Here is a 14,947-nt window from a genome sequence, read left to right as displayed (position 1 = left end):
TGTGGAAAACATCTATAAGAATTCTATTCAGCCATTTCTTAGTTAGAACTGTTTCCTAGAAAACTGAGTGACAGACGATATGGCCGCCATTGCACCTTGCACACAGTTATTTGGTGATCGCAGCTTCCAATGGCGACATTACCCAGCTTTCCCAAATATACCCATATAGAATCTGCCCCACTGGGAACGCAGAGGCAGATTCGCCATTCAGGACTGGCAGCCATTTTTGTTGTTAGAAGAGGACAACTGGGAATTTTGGGATTTAAGGTGGAAATGACGTTTCATAAATGATCGACTTAGTATATTTCTCAGTTCTCATCGCTATCAGTTTCACCATCTGACTGCAGCTCTCATCCAAGTCTCCACTGCGCGCTGGCGAGTAGTCAGACGGTCCCTGATATTTAGACGCAGTTGTGTCCATGGTTACCGCTGTGCAGAGCCGGCCACTCTGTGTCCCATGACCAGGCAAGCATCCAGCTCCCAGCAGGATGAGGGGCCACAGCTGTGCCCAGAGCAGTTCTATCCCATCACCACAGGGGGCACTCTATTAATGGGCTGCAGCTGCCTGTGACCCTTCCAAGCTTAACACCCGAAGTCCCAGAACATAAAATACAGAAGATAAGTTTAGTTTCCTTTTTTTTAAGGAGGTGCTTCAAAATTCTTGAGTTGTTCAACAATTTGATGACTGTTTCCTATCTACTTCTGGGAAAGTCGAGTGATATCCAATATAGCTGTTGTAATGTCACTGCTAGAGATGAGCGAGCATTGCCCTTAGCGAGTACCTGCCCGCTCAGGAGCAAAGATTCGGCTGCCGGCGGCGGGCGGGGAGCGGCGGGGGAGAGCGGGGAGGAACGGAGGGGGGATCTCTCTCTCCCTCTCTTCCCCCTGCTCCCCCCTGCTCACTGCCGCAACTCACCTGTCACCCGCGTCGGCAGCCGAACCTTTTCTTCCGAGCGGGGAGATACTCGCTAAGGACAATGCTCGATCAAGCAATTGTCCTTAGCGAGTATGCTCGCTTATCTCTAGTCACTGCACCTCCCACCTAGCTGTCAAGAAGTCACTGCGCTCCCACATGCCTCTTGTGATGTCACTGCGCCTCCCATCTAGCTGTCAGGATGTCACTGCGACCCCCACATGGCTGTCAGGATTTCACTGCGCCTCCCACATGGCTGTTAGGATGTCACTGCGCCTCCCACATGGCTGTCAGGATTTAACTGCTCTTCCTACATGGGGCTCAGGATTTCACTGCGCCTTCTACATGGCTGTCAGGATGTCACTCTGCTTCCTACATGGCTGTCAAGATATGACGGCGCCTCCCACATGGCTGTCAAGATCTCACGGCGCCTCCCACATGGCTGTCAGGATGTCACTGCACCTCCTACATGGCTGTTGTGATGTCACTGCACCTTCCACATAGCTGTTGTGATGTCACTACACCTCCCACATGGCTGTTGTGCTGTCACTGCATTGCATACATGGCTGTTGTGTTGTCACTGCGCCTTCCACATGGCTGTTGTGATGTCATTGCACCTTCCACATGGGTGTTGTGATGTCACTGCGCCTCTTACCTAGCTGTCAGGATGTCACTGCGCCTCCCACATGGCTGTCAGGATGTCACTGCACCTCCTAAATGGCTGTTGTGACATCACTGCGCCTTCCACATTAGCTGTTGTGATATCACTGCACCTGCCACATGGCTGTTGTGATGTCACTGCACCTGCCACATGGCTTTTGTGATGTCACTGCTACTTCCACATAGCTGTTGTAATGTCACTGCACATCTCATATGGCTGTTGTGATGTCACTGCATCTCCCACATGGCTGTTGTGATGTCACTTTACCTCCCACATGGCTGTTGTGATGTCACTGCGCCTTCTACATGGCTGTTAGGATGTCACTGCACCTCCCACATGGCTGTTGTGATGTCACTGCATCTCATACATGGCTGTTGTGTTGTCACTGTGCCTTCCACATGGCAGTTGTAATGTCACTGCGCCTCCTACATGGCTGTCAGGATTTCACTGCGCCTCCTACATGGCTGTCAGGATTTCACTGCGCCTTCTACATGGCTGTCAGGATTTCACTGCGCCTTCTACATGGCTGTCAGGATTTCACTGCGCCTTCTACATGGCTGTCAGGATTTCACTGTGCCTTCTACATGGCTGTCAGGATTTTACTGTGCCTTCTACATGGCTGTCAGGATTTCACTGTGCCTTCTACATGGCTGTCAGGATTTCACTGCACCCCTAACATGGCTGTCAGGATGTCACTCTGCTTCCTACATGTCTGTCAAAATGGCATTGCACCTGGCACATGGCTGTCAGGGTGTCACTCCGATTCCTACATGGCTATTGTGATGTCACTGCACCTCCTGCATGGTTGTCAGGATGTCACTGTACTTCCCACATGGCTGTCACCAAACTTTTCTAAAGTCCTGAATGACGACACTGACCTGGTTATACTGCAGTATAGAAAGTACACAGAACTAATATGACAAGCACAGCATTCTGAGACTTGTAGTGTCCATTACAGAATTCTTGTTCTTGTAGTGACCGTTAAAGAATTCTGGGACTTCTGGTGACCATTACAGAATTCTGGGTCTTGTAGTGCCTGCCACAACATTCTGGGACTTGTAGTGACCGTTATAGAATTCTGGGACTTGTAGTGACTGTTACTTAATTCTGGGTCTTGTAGTGCCTGCCATAATCTTCTGGGACTCGTACTGATCGTCAGAGCATTCTGAAACTTGTAGTGAGCAGCACAAGATTCTGGGGCTTGCAGTATTCTGTTATGAGCAGCGATTGGTGACTGATGCTTCTTGTTGCGCAGTTATGGTAGTTACACAGAATGCAGCGGCCTGTACTTAGTGACCAGAGTGCTGAGCTTTGTAGTGATCATGCGCTCCTGCTGGAAGTTGTAGTGCTGATGAAGCCCTCAGCACAATTAATGGCATTTATGATTCATGAACCCCCTGCGCCTGCCATGGAGCGAACCAGACTGATCTGGATCCTTGAATCACAGCTTGAGAAATGTCTATTTACTGGATTGTGTCAGAAGTTATGGCTCACAACGGTCTCCTGTCAGACGCTCCGCAGAAGGAAGAAATTGTGCAAAAAATAAATAACGCCAACTGCTACACGTGACGTTTCATATAGATATTCGCAGGGATAAACAAGTGCTTTCTGCCTCATTCGTCCACTTCTGTTCACTCCGCTGTCCTTTAGTTTTTTATTTTCTCTTTTACAAAAAGGCATTCTTTTAATTAAATGGGGTATAAGGGTCATTATTAATAAATGGGGCATGAGTGGCATTATTATTAAAAAGGGGCCATGAGGGTCAATGGGGCACTGTTAGTAAATGGGGTGTTATTACTAAACAGGGTTATGAGCGGCATAATTATTATGATTGTGGGGGGGGGGGGGGGTCACTGAAGGGCACTTTAATGAGAAATAGAGAGTGAGGCCTGTTACAAAAATTTGTTGCAGCACGCTACGAGTGCTGCTACAGTTGTCCATCTTTATTGTTCAGAAGCTGGGAGGTAAGCATGCAGAACTTTTTTTTTCTTTTGTCCAAAATTTAGCCATATAATTATATATGTACAGTTAGTATAAAGGCCCTTTTACACACAACTATTATATCGCTCAAAATTGGCTTTTGAGCGATAATCGTTGTGTGTAAATGTGCCTATCTTTCACTGTTCTGCTGAAAGATGATTTTCAGTTCGGCATAAAATCCATTGTTTGGCAGAAGAGCTGATAAGAAGGGAGTGTTCTGCGCAAGGAGCCCTGATATGTATTCAGAGAACAGACCACCCACTGTTCTTTGAATATAGTTCCCTGCGGCTCACACTCATTGCTTAAGCTACTAGTTCGTACTAATAGGAATTAGCACCAATTAGTAGTTTATGTAAAATGATCGCTGAAAAGCCATCTTTTGAGTGATCATCTTTGTGTGTAAATGGGCCTTAAGTTATACATCTCTTGTATGTAGTTATATTGACTATTCTGGTAACCTGGGTATCTACTGTATATAATTATATATGTACAGCTATAAACTATACATCCCCCTGTATATAGTGATATGGACCATGCTGGTATAATCTAGATATCTTCTGTATATAACAGCTATGTATGTATAATTATATGCGGTACATATCTCGTTACACCACATGTTCCATTCCCCTTCTTCACTATCAGCCATCACTAGCTGGACCAATCACATGTCCGGCAGTGCACTGATTCCTGGAATTTCCTCTTAGCACCAAGACTGAAGGAAAACGAGGAGCACTGCTGAAGCTCTACAAAATGACCTCCAGCATCAGAACAGGAGGAGTGCTGCCAGAGCCCTAAAAAATGACCTCCAGCATCAGAACAGGAGGAACCCTGACAGAGCCCTACAAAATGCCCTCCAGAACAAGAGGAACAGGAGGAGTGCTACAAGAGCCTTGCAAAATATTCTCCGGCATCAGGAACAGGAGGAGCGCTGCCAGAGCCCAACAAAATGTTATCCAGCATCAGGAACAGAGGAACAAGAGGAGCACGGCCAGAGACCTACGAAGTGTTCACCAGCATCAGGAACAGAGGAACAAGAGGAGTGCAGCCAGAGACCAACAAAATGTTCTCCAGCACCAGGAACAGAGGAACAAAAGGAGCGCGGCCAGAGACCTACAAAATGTTCCCAGCACCAGGAACAGGGGAATAAGAGGAGCACTACCAGAGCCCTACAAAATGCCTTGCAGCATCAGGACTTGAAGAAAAGGAGGAGCGCTGAAAGAGCCCTACAAAATGACATTCAGTATCCGAACAGGAGTAGCGCTTCCGAGGCCCTACAAAATTACCTACAGCATCATAACAGGAGGAGCACTGCCAAAGCCCTACAAATTGTTCTCCAGCATCAAGACAGGAGAAACAAAAGGAGCCCTACAAAATGCCCTCCAGAATCACAACTGGAAGAACAGGAGGAGTGCTACTAGAGCCCTACAAAATGTTCTCCAGCATCAGGACCAGGAGAAACAGGTAGAGTGATGCCAGAGCCCTACAAAATCAATCAGTCTATCCATTTGGTCGTGTCCCACTCTCTCTGACTTTATAGATTAACATTCTCCTTGCAAGTACTGCTTCTTTTAACTGCTTGATGCACATATTGGTATCCTTTTTGATGGTGTTGAACCAGCTTGTACTTTGTCGTCCCTTTCTTCTGGTTCCACCTGTCATTCCCAACATTATTGACTTCTCTAGCGAGTTTACATGCAGCGTAACTCAGTCGCAGTCTAGATGTCCCTGGTTTTATGCGATCCAACACTTCTCTGTTTATCAGGTCCTCCTTTCTTTCAGCCAGCAGAGTTGTATCATCCGCATATCTCAAGTTGTTGATGGTCCTTCCTCCAATCTTCACTCCAATGTTGGGTGAGTCCAGGTCTAATTTCCTCATGATCACCTCAGCATAAAAAGTGAAGATAAATTAGGACAATACGCATGCCCTGTCTCACACCCTTGCCAAACCTGAACCAGTGTTTATCACCATAGTGTTTGCACCATTGCTTCTTGACTGATATACATTGATCTGATAAGCTTGATCAAGTAAACTGAGACACCAAGGTCATGCAGCGCTAGCCAGAGCTTGTCATATTCAATGCAGTCAAAAGCCTTGCTGTATTCAATTAAACATATGTATAGATCTTTTTAGATATTAGCAGGCTTTTTCCATGATCCATCTGGTGTTGGCGATGTGATCTCTAGTACCTCTCCCCTTTCTAAAACTCGGCTTTGACATCAGTCAGTTCCTGATCAATGACCTGCTACAACCGCTTTTGAATAATCTTCAATAGGATCTTACTGGTATGGGAGATAAGTCCTATTGTGCAATAGTTGGAGCAATTTCGGGCATCACATTTCTTTGGTAGTGGGATAAATACTAATCTTGTCCGATCCTTTGACCATTTACAATTGGACTATATCTGTTGGCACAAAGTTGTGAGGGTACAGAGTGGTATTGGTTTCAGAAGCTCCATAGGTATCCTATCAATTCCTGGGGCTTTCTAATTTGGCAGTTGTCTCACAGCCCACGCTATTTATTCTTCCAAAATGTTGGGCTCCATTTCTCTCTGGCCATTATCATTATCTTTTTGGTGTTGAAACTGGCTAGCATATCACACTTCTGCGTATTCTCTCTATCTATTCTTGATCTTCTGCTGATCACTTAGTTCATTTCCATTGCAATCCCTGACTGTTTCTTTCTGGGCAGGGAAGCTGGATCGAATCGCCTTTACTTCATCAGACATGGCTCTACTATGTCCCCTCCTACTTGCCTCTTCCAGGTGTTGACATTATACATCCAGCTATCTTTTCTTGTCCTTCCTGGTTTCACATTGAAAAATTGTGCTCAGTTTCTTGGCTTCCTCCATGTTGCCCCTGGCTTTGGCCACTCTTCGCTGATTGGCTATTTTGGTGGTATTATCAGATAGCCACTTGCTCATCTTCTTTGGCTTTTGGTATTACACATGTCTCTCAGCAATTTCAATGATTGTATATTGGATTTCTTGCCATTGCTTATCAGGATCCTTTCCTCCAGGGCTAAGTAGGTCAAACCCGTTCTTAACTTACACAGCATACATTAGCAATATGTTGTCAACATTGATTTTCTTCTGGTTGATTGTCTCTTTGATCTTGCACAGTTTGAGCTTCACCTTAGCCACTGACAGTTGATGGTCTGTGCTGCAATCAGCACCAGGGAGCATCATTGTGGCGGCAATGGAGCTTTTCCAGCATTGTTCGCACAGATTGAAGTCAATCTGGTTCCCATGTTGTTCATTTGGCGAGGTCCATGTGTATAAGTGTCGCTTGGGCTAAATGAACCAAATGTTGGCAATCCTGAAGCAATTCTCTTGACAAACTTGGTCAGAGGAACAGGAGGAGCATGACCAGGGTAGGTCAGAGTCACTCCCGCTGCAGCCAACACATCCCTTCCAAGGAATAAAAACAAGACACCGCATTTTGCATTAATTGGAGCACTGCCAAAGCCCTACAAATTGTTCTCCAGCATCAAGACAGGAGAAACAAAAGGAGCCCTACAAAATGCCCTCCAGAATCACAACTGGAAGAACAGGAGGAGTGCTACTAGAGCCCTACAAAATGTTCTCCAGCATCAGGACCAGGAGAAACAGGTAGAGTGATGCCAGAGCCCTACAAAATCAATCAGTCTATCCATTTGGTCGTGTCCCACTCTCTCTGACTTTATAGATTAACATTCTCCTTGCAAGTACTGCTTCTTTTAACTGCTTGATGCACATATTGGTATCCTTTTTGATGGTGTTGAACCAGCTTGTACTTTGTCGTCCCTTTCTTCTGGTTCCACCTGTCATTCCCAACATTATTGACTTCTCTAGCGAGTTTACATGCAGCGTAACTCAGTCGCAGTCTAGATGTCCCTGGTTTTATGCGATCCAACACTTCTCTGTTTATCAGGTCCTCCTTTCTTTCAGCCAGCAGAGTTGTATCATCCGCATATCTCAAGTTGTTGATGGTCCTTCCTCCAATCTTCACTCCAATGTTGGGTGAGTCCAGGTCTAATTTCCTCATGATCACCTCCGCATAAAAAGTGAAGATAAATTAGGACAATATGCATGCCCTGTCTCACACCCTTGCCAAACCTGAACCAGTGTTTATCACCATAGTGTTTGCACCATTGCTTCTTGACTGATATACATTGATCTGATAAGCTTGATCAAGTAAACTGAGACACCAAGGTCATGCAGCGCTAGCCAGAGCTTGTCATATTCAATGCAGTCAAAAGCCTTGCTGTATTCAATTAAACATATGTATAGATCTTTTTAGATATTAGCAGGCTTTTTCCATGATCCATCTGGTGTTGGCGATGTGATCTCTAGTACCTCTCCCCTTTCTAAAACTCGGCTTTGACATCAGTCAGTTCCTGATCAATGACCTGCTACAACCGCTTTTGAATAATCTTCAATAGGATCTTACTGGTATGGGAGATAAGTCCTATTGTGCAATAGTTGGAGCAATTTCGGGCATCACATTTCTTTGGTAGTGGGAGAAATACTAATCTTGTCCGATCCTTTGACCATTTACAATTGGACTATATCTGTTGGCACAAAGTTGTGAGGGTACAGAGTGGTATTGGTTTCAGAAGCTCCATAGGTATCCTATCAATTCCTGGGGCTTTCTAATTTGGCAGTTGTCTCACAGCCCACGCTATTTATTCTTCCAAAATGTTGGGCTCCATTTCTCTCTGGCCATTATCATTATCTTTTTGGTGTTGAAACTGGCTAGCATATCACACTTCTGCGTATTCTCTCTATCTATTCTTGATCTTCTGCTGATCACTTAGTTCATTTCCATTGCAATCCCTGACTGTTTCTTTCTGGGCAGGGAAGCTGGATCGAATCGCCTTTACTTCATCAGACATGGCTCTACTATGTCCCCTCCTACTTGCCTCTTCCAGGTGTTGACATTATACATCCAGCTATCTTTTCTTGTCCTTCCTGGTTTCACATTGAAAAATTGTGCTCAGTTTCTTGGCTTCCTCCATGTTGCCCCTGGCTTTGGCCACTCTTCGCTGATTGGCTATTTTGGTGGTATTATCAGATAGCCACTTGCTCATCTTCTTTGGCTTTTGGTATTACACATGTCTCTCAGCAATTTCAATGATTGTATATTGGATTTCTTGCCATTGCTTATCAGGATCCTTTCCTCCAGGGCTAAGTAGGTCAAACCCGTTCTTAACTTACACAGCATACATTAGCAATATGTTGTCAACATTGATTTTCTTCTGGTTGATTGTCTCTTTGATCTTGCACAGTTTGAGCTTCACCTTAGCCACTGACAGTTGATGGTCTGTGCTGCAATCAGCACCAGGGAGCATCATTGTGGCGGCAATGGAGCTTTTCCAGCATTGTTCGCACAGATTGAAGTCAATCTGGTTCCCATGTTGTTCATTTGGCGAGGTCCATGTGTATAAGTGTCGCTTGGGCTAAATGAACCAAATGTTGGCAATCCTGAAGCAATTCTCTTGACAAACTTGGTCAGAGGAACAGGAGGAGCATGACCAGGGTAGGTCAGAGTCACTCCCGCTGCAGCCAACACATCCCTTCCAAGGAATAAAAACAAGACACCGCATTTTGCATTAATTGGCCACAGCAGCCATTTATTTTACACACGAACAAATAACAATTCCAGTTTTTAATCCGAACAACAAGAGGGAGGTCCTTGGAGCCCCAAAATCTGGTGCATAATTTGTTAACCGTACCTTGCCCCCAGCCATAACGCCCGGCTAGCGGGCACCATCAGCCACCTTAATTGGCTAATATTGCATAGAATAAATCGGCCTGGAGGGACTCCCCCTATAGGCCGTGTCTCCAGCACCAGACAACCAAAATTGGGAGGGAATACTAAAGGTGAGGCCGTACCCACCAGACCCCCCCCCCCAACCACTATAAAACCGACTCCAAGGACCCCCCACCTGCCAAGCTGCCATGACAACATTTCGTACCTACCCACCAAAATATCCCCTAGCCTTCCATACCCAACAACCACTAACATAAGAAAGGGTGGGCGGGACTACAAAACAGTTTCACCTAAAATGGCGCTCACCTCACTACTCCCTATCCCTCTTATACCCTCTGACTCCCCCCCCCCCCTCTAACCCTAACTCCCCCTGCATCCCCTACTATACCAGAGCCCTACAAAATGTTCTCCAGTATCAGGACTGGAGGAATAAAAGGAGCCCTGCCAGAGCCCTACAAAATGCCCTCCAGAATCAGGACTTGAGTAACAGTAGGAGCTCTGCCAGAGCCCTACAAACTGCCCTCCAGAATCAGTACTGGAGGAACAAGAGGAGCCCTGCCAGAGCCCTAAAAATGCCCTTTACCATCAGGACCAGAGGAACAGCAGGAGGCACTCTACCAAAGCTCTCCAAATGTTCTTAGGCATTAGGACCAGAGTAGCAAGAAGAACCCTGCCAGAGGCCTACAAAATGCCCTCCAGAATCACGACCAGAGGAACAGGAGGAATGCTGCCAGAGTCCTACAAAATGTTCTCCAGCATTAGGACAGAAGAAGCAAGAGGAGCCCTGCCAGAGCACTACAAAATGCTCTTCACCATCAGGACTGAAGGAACAGGAGGAGCTCCTCTAGAACCCTGCAAAATGCCCTCCAGAATCAGAACTGGTGGAACAAGAGGAGCCCTGCCAGAGCCCTACAAAATGTTGTTCAGCATTAGGACCATAAGAGCTAGAGAGGCCCTGCCAGAGCTCGATAATTTGCCATCCATTACCAGGACCAGAGGAACAGGAGGAGTGCTACCAGAGCCCTACAAATTGTTCACCAGCATCAGGACTAGAGGAACAGGAGGAGCACTGTCAGAGCTCTACAATATGGCCAAAAGCAGCAGAGCAAAAGCACTGCCAGAGCTCTACAAAATGCCCTCCAGAATCAGGACCAGAGGAACAGGAGGAGCGCTACCAGAGCCCTACAAAATGCCCTCTAGAATCAGAACTGGGTGAACAAAAGGAGCCTTGCCAGAGCTCGATAAACTGCCCTCCATAATGAGAACCGGAGGAACAGGAGCATTGCTACCTGAGCCCTACAAAATATTCCCCAGCATCAGGACCTGAGGAACAGAAGGAGCACTGCCAGAGCTCAACAAAATGCCCTAAAGCATTACAGCAGGAGCGCTGCCAGAGCTCTACAAAATGCCCTCTAGAATCAGGACCAGAGGAACAGGAGGAGCACTGCCAGAGCCCTAGAAAATGTCCTCCAGCATCAAAACAGGCGGAGAAATGCCATAGCCCTACAAAATTCCCTCCACAGGCTACTGACCAAACTGTCATACACAGATTTAATGAGGGCCCAAAGTACTGCAATACTTTCTGTGCTCACCCTCAGCACTGTGCTCCAGTGGCATTTACAGGAGAAATAAATTTTATGGGTGATTTGGAATCCGTTCCTCAATTGGTTGATGATTTTGGTTCCCGTTTACTGTTGATGCATCATTTTGGATCAGTGGCAGTATTAGGGTCTTAAAAGATCAGGGATACAAGCCCCAAGGCATGGACTGCATTCAGAAAGTCCTCTGACTCTCTTACTTTTTTACATGTTGTTAAGCTGTAACCTTGTCTTTTCCATCATTTTGCACTTAATACTCCATAATGACAACAGAATGGGAGAAATCTTTGTAATTTTTGCAAAAATTAAATACTAACATTTTGCATTGACATAAGTATTTACACTCTTTGGTATGATATTTGACAATTCGCTCTGGGGTTCTCCCATTTCTGAGATGTTTCTACATTGGAGTCACATGTGATACATTCAGCTTGGAGTCACATGTGATACATTCAGCTCATTGGACATAAAAGACACCCCTGTCTATACAAGGTCTTATTACTCACAATGCATATCAGAGCTGAAAGCAAGCTATGGGGAGGGAAGAACTGCCTGTAGAGCCCAGAAACAGGTTTGGGGAGGCACAGATTTAGAGAAGGCTACAAAAACATCTCTGCTGCACTGGAAGTTCCCAAGAGTCCAGCGGCCTCCATAATTCTTACATAGAAGAAAAACAACCAGGACTCTTCCTAGAGCCGCCGAACCCAAAAAATAAGGGGAAGAAGGGCCGTGGTAGGAGAGGTGACCAAGAACCCAATGATCACTCTGGTTGAGCTCCAAAAATCCTGTGTGCAGATGGGAGAAACTTCCAGAAGGTCAACCATCACTGCAGCACTCCACCAATCTGGGCTTTGTGGCAGAGGGGCCAGAAAGAAGCCTCTCCTCAGTAAGACACATGAAAGCCACCTGCAGTTACCAAAAAGAGCTTGAAGGACCCTCAGACTGTGAGAAACAAGATACTCTGCTCTGATGACACCAAGATGGAACTTTTTGGCCTCTAATCGTTGTGTTTAGAGGAAACCAGGCACCGCATATCACCTGCCCAATACCATCCCTACATCACTGCGTTTGTGATGACCCAGAGAAAAACGTTACTACATTAGTTAATCTGCATGGTGCACACCATGAAATTTTGTTTATCTGGCCTCACAAAAAAACGGAACAGAAAGCGTTCAAAACGTCATATGCATCAACAAATGGTACCATTAAAAAGTATAACTCGTCCCACAGACAAAAACAAAAAAACACATACGCACCATTGACAAGAAAAATGTTAATGGTCCTTGAATGCAGCAATAAAAAAAATACATTTTTTTTAAAAGTGTGAATAAATTACCTAAAGAAAAACCCCATATAAATTTGGCATTGACCTAATTGTACTGGCCAGCAGAATTACTTTTCCATATAATTTATACAGCACGGTGAACGCCATTAAAAATAAATAACATACCAGAATTGCAGATTTTGTTAATCTTGCCTCTAAAAAAATGGACTAAAAAGCAGTCAAAATGTTGTATGTTTTACAAAAATGGGATAAATGAAGAATAAAGCTCAACCTGCAAAAGAGAAGCCTCTAGGCCGGTTTCACAAAGCTGAGAAAATCGTGCGAGATTTGTGCGTTGCGAGATGCATAAATCTTGCACAAACATGAACACGATTCATTTGAATTGGTTTATACACATGAGCAATGTTTTCTTGCATGGCACCTTGCTGTGATCCTATGCAGAAAACACATTGCAGAATGCTTTATCTTCCTGCGATAATGCCCATTGTTTTCAATGGAAGAACTCCACAATCCTCTGCTGCAGCTGTGACAGCCGCAATGGGGATGAAAATGCCTCGCATCATTGGGGGTTTCACCTGGATGGTGAGGGCTATATGTGGCGGTGATTCACAGCCCGATATCATCCTCGCTGGTGTGAAACTAGCCTTATAGATGGAAAAGTAAAAATGTACTGGCTCTTGAAATGTGGCAACACAAAAGGAGATTTAAAATAAAAGGTGTTTTTAGTGTACAAAAAGAGCAAAACACAAAAAAACTGCATAAACTTGGAATTGTGCAGACCGAGAGAATAATGTCACATTATTTATTTTGCACAATGAACGCTGTAAAAGTGAAATCCAAAAAACAAATGGCGTAAACTTTTTTTTTTTTCCCAATCCACCTAAAAAAAAATAATAAAAGTTATACAACACATTATATGTACCCAAAATGATATAATTAAAATACAACTTGTCCTGCAAAAAACAATATGGTTATGTCAACGGAAAATGTAAAAAATAATGGCTCCTGGAATGCGACAATGAAAAATCTGAAAAATTAGTTATTCATTAGGGTGCTAACAGGGTTCGTCCCTAAGGGGTTATTTTAGGGGGAAATGTTCTTTAGAACTCAGAGTGATCGGGTTTGGCCCCAGTTGGCCTAAAACTCTGCATGTATCTTCGAACAAGGATTTAGTTTATGAAACTCTTCCCAGGAAAATAGCAATCACTACGTGCACAGTAAATTCTCAGATCACCATAGAACATCGTGTCCTGCATGTAGGAATCTCCGTATTAAGAGCGTACTTTATCACAGGGTCCCTATTGCCAAGCCAGTGAAGCTAAGAGAACTAGCAAGAGTCATTCACCACAGGATGAAAACATGAATAAAAATAATAAAAACAAATAACATAAAATTGTACAAAATAATAATAATAATAAAAAAAGAAATAACAAATACAAATGTTATAATAACACCAACAGCAAATACATGAATCAATTAAATAAATGGTACAAAAGAAATGCATAAACCCCTCAGGTCGGGCTCACAAGCGTATTTGAATTGTATATTACACACGCGATAATACACGGTAAATCGCGGTAATTAAAATTCATTGAGTTTCACTGTTCCACTCACACTTGCGTATATTCATTGTGTATAATATGTGCATAAAAAAGAATGCAGCATGTTCTATTTTACTGCGTATTATGAGCAATATAGTCCTGTTGTTCTCTATGGGTGCGTGCGAAAACGCTGTACATAAGCAATAAACAATAGAAGAAAAGTAAAAAACGGAAGAAACCAGAAAGCCAGTGCAGGAGGATTGCGGGAGATATGCTGTCATGTGCAGGCAAAAAACGCAGAAATATGCTGTTTCACACCCTGGTAAAACACTGCGTTTTACTATATGTTCATGTGAGCCTGGCCTTAGTATGAGCAGATTACAGCTAGCCTTGAATTGTCAAACCCGGTGTGCAAAAAAATAGTGTTCTCTAGAAAACTGCTGTCAGTCATTTCTTACATTTTTGAAGAAACATTGAAATACACTCCTCAGCATTGAAATTCCAACACCAAGAAGGACGCGCCGCAAGGTTATGTAAACCAAGGAAGTAGAAGTTGTCATTAAGATATGCAAATGATCAAATTTTCAAGCCGCTGGCATGTGGGAGGGGCTTTAATGATACAAATCCAGTGAAGCTAAGTTTTTTTCAGCCACATGAAAGCTCAAAAATTGGACAGCGTTCTGTGGTATGATCGTGCAATGCCTCCTGGTCATTGATGTTCCAGTTATTGCCACTGAGAGGGACAGAGTCCATGAACTGAGATGCCTTGATAAGTCACTCCAGCAGATCGCTACTCATGTAGGTAGAGATGTCAGCACTGTTCTATGGGTGGGAGAACAACGATGAACTTGAATGACAGCAAGAGATGCACAGAGATGAACCTGTGAATGAATGGATTGTCAGATTAGAAGAATGACGCATAGTGATCTATTCTGTGCTCAGGTGATTTGGGATGACATATCTCAAGCCTAGGGCGTTGAACAGTGTTTACACAAATCATCAGAAGGCACTGATTGGCCTACCAGCCAGATGCCCATTGACAGGTGATCTATTGACTTCACGCAGCCACTCCCAAAGGCTATCATGGTGCAGAGTAAGAGGGCAATGGAGGTTGGAAACAAGGTCTATCCTTTTTAGCGATGAGTCCCGCTTTTGTCTCGAGCGTAATGGTAGCTGGAGATTGGTCTGAAGAGCACTTGGCCAACGCCATGAAGAGGT

Source organism: Eleutherodactylus coqui, chromosome 3 (genome assembly GCF_035609145.1).
Source record: "Eleutherodactylus coqui strain aEleCoq1 chromosome 3, aEleCoq1.hap1, whole genome shotgun sequence".
Classification (NCBI taxonomy): Eukaryota; Metazoa; Chordata; class Amphibia; order Anura; family Eleutherodactylidae; genus Eleutherodactylus; species Eleutherodactylus coqui.
Note: the sequence above shows the minus strand (reverse complement) of the source record.